The sequence below is a fragment of the Triticum urartu genome, chromosome 6A, assembly GCF_056163025.1.
Source record: "Triticum urartu cultivar PI428250 chromosome 6A, HENAU_Tu73, whole genome shotgun sequence".
NCBI classification, from domain to species: Eukaryota; Viridiplantae; Streptophyta; class Magnoliopsida; order Poales; family Poaceae; genus Triticum; species Triticum urartu.
In genome coordinates this window covers 382,616,317-382,619,558 of record NC_141878.1, presented here as the reverse complement: position 1 = coordinate 382,619,558, position 3,242 = coordinate 382,616,317, and positions in this window count along the sequence as shown.

Genomic DNA, 3,242 nt, shown 5'->3' with positions numbered 1-3,242 from the left:
GACAGGAGGAGAATGAGTGTGGGTCTTTGGCTATGGCTGGGAGCTGGGGATCAAGTTACTATAGCGAGCGAATGGCAATGAGCCGCGACAGACGGATGGACGGCTGGCGCCGGAGTAGGTTCGTTGGCAGTCGTGTGTCATTAATGTGGGTGGCGGATGCAAGGATGGCCGTGGTGTCGTTAACACGGAGCAGTCGCTTGCACCGGGATGACGCGCGGGTGGCGCTCTCTTGGCCGTCACGCTGCTGCAATGCCGACGCCAGTGAGAGGTCGCGTCAGGCGGGAATGCGGACGCTGCTTCAGTGACTTAACTGCAAGTGCAGTTGGGTCACTGACATGTGGGCCCAACAGGCATCTGGCCCGCATGTCAGTGACACACCAACTGCACCTGTAGTTAAGTTCCGTGAATGCGGCATTGACATTTTGGAGGTACGGTGACCATTTCAGGCGGGAAGCACACGCTAGCGATGGAAGGGGTTTCGGTAGGACCGTTCGGTAGGCCAGGGCGATCAGACGCTGGCGTGGTGGCAAAATGTGAACTCATGGATGACGAGCCTTTGAAGTGTATGCGGCATGTATTGACAACCAGGCATCCATGCAACTGCTCTTGTCGCCAGCTAGCCTTCGACGACCACCATTAGACACTACACAACCATGCATACCTTACGAATAATGGACGAATCAATCAGACACACACTCGTGTGCAGTGGCACTATGATTGGTCACTCACGATACATATATAGGTACCATAGTACCCTCTCTAGCTAGGCTATTTTATAGATTGTCGTTGTGATGGATGATATACATGAGCAAGGTGCCGAGTCATGAGTATGACCGTTGGTGTTGAGCCAGGTGAATACATGCTCGGTGTTTGCGAAGGCCTCCAGCAAACGTCTAAAAAGTAATGTCAGGTACCGCCGGGGCGCACAGGTGACGGGCTTGCCGTTTGCGTTGCGCCATGAGCAGGACTTTGATTGAGAGAGCGACATGCATGCATTAGCATGGTTTGACAATGTGAGCGTGAGTGTCTGCACGCGTACATGCTACTTGCCTCTATGGACGGTGTGTGCTAATGTGTGCATCACATATAATATAAAAAATCGGTTTGTGCATTTAACACAAAGTATTTCATTTTCATTTGACTGACGAGTGTGCGTTGCAGCGACGAGTCCGTGGTTTGATTCCTCACATACGCATAATTTTGGTTTTTATTTCTTTCTCCACTGACAGGTAGGCCTGCATAGATAGATAGATAAAGAACACGAGCTGATGAGGCGCATGAGGACTGTTTGACTGGTCAACCAGACAAATACGGAGCTATATGCTGAGCCAGTGACCGGATAGTCACCATATCTCGTATACAATGATCAAAGTGAGCTATCAAGACAAGTTCGATGACCGCCAATGCATTTTACTCAGTAATAAATGACCAGGATTGAAGGGGAATCCAAATTTCCTTCGTCTTCTGTCCTTGAGCTCTTGAAAAACCAATGCACTATACGGTTTTCTGGCCACTCCACCCTATAGCTCTCACCAAGCGTCGTTCATGCCACCGCGCCGCACACTAACTGGTAAGGAAGCGATGGCATCCCGCCATGCCGAGTTCCTCGCCGCCCACGACCGCACACAAAATGGTAGGGAAGCGATGGCATCCCACCGTGCCGAGTTCATTGCCGCTCGCGACCTCACACCTACGTGGGCGGAATTTGAAGCTGCGAAGGCCGAATGGGCGGTAGAGCAAGAGGCGGCCAAAGACGCATACAGGGAGCGGAAAAGTCAGAAAGCACTCAAGAAAAGAGAGGCCCGCCACCGCAAAAAAGAAGAGGACGCACGCGCTGCTGCGGAGAGGTCGGCGGAGATCCAAGCACGGTGGGGTGTCGCCGACAAAGCCGGGAAGGAGAACGACGGCGTCTAGCCAGCATGTGAGTAGTAGTAGTACTAGTAGTTAGTGTGTGTGTGTCTGTGTCGCCCATACATTTGTTTAATTAATTACGAGCATGTACCAGTACGAGTTACTACTATAGTTTTTAGAGCTAATTACCAGTAGATTAGCCTAGACTTAATGGATAAATTCCTATCATATGCATCAAATGGCATCTCTTTCTCTATAGGAATTGAGATGCATGTCATCTCACTTCCTATGATTTTCATATTCCTATAAAACTCCTATTCTATGAACCAAAGGAGGCCTCTGTTGGAGTAACTATTGTAGCTAGTAGTACTGCTGGTACAGTAGTTTTCTTCAAGAAGTGAAATTCAACGAAGTCATGATGGTTCCTTCGTCCGAGCAACTTCATAGTAGGAAAGGTTGGGCTTGTGATTTGACGGCTCATTAGTCATTATTACTATGGCGCAACGACCGGGGTGACTCTCCCTTGGAGTTCTGCATGCATGGCAAGTGGACCAGGATGGTCGACATCCCACATGTCAGTGAATGGAAGTTTTCTTTCCGATATCAAGGAGAAAGGAAACCGCGTGGTATAGTATCACTGCTGATTTATATTTATTTTTTATTTCTGATGAATGCTAGCATTTCAACTCTTACGATGAAGGAGTGCCAAACACGGCACGTGCTGGATGTCCCACACATCGGCGAAAGGAGTGGGACATGAACAACGTGGTAGAGCGTCTCCACTTCTTCCACTTCTGGGTAGGAGACCACATGTAGTAGTACTAGTGGTATGAACGATACAAAGTGCGACCTGGAGAGAAAGACATGTCTAGTTGGAAGGTCTCGGGGCATACACGTAAACAAATATAAAACCTAATATGTGCCTCCAATTAATATAGTAGTAGTAGAGTACTTAGGCACGTACTCCATAACATCACCGTGCATTGCACGTACAACATTTAGTGGTAGTAAGAGACAAATGCCTATATTCCACGCACGTTCATACTATTTGTGCCTTTCTACTTCACTTACTGCGCTACATTACTCAGGTTCATACGCCCACTCCTGGGTACATGTCCGTCTCGTAGTTCCAGTCCCACGTGTTCTTCATAGATGGAACGATCCATAACTATGGGTAATGGGAGTCCATATCATCATAGTTAGTGTGGCTCCCCATGATGGAGACTCATCCAAACTATGGCCAACCTCGACGCGGAGCAGTCGCGTGCATCGGGATGCGGCGCTCTCGCGACCGTCATGCTACTTCAAAGCGGGCGCCAGTGAGAGGTCGCCTCCGCTCTGGCCAGTTATTAATGTGGCACTGACGCTCCGGGGCGACACTGAACCTTTCG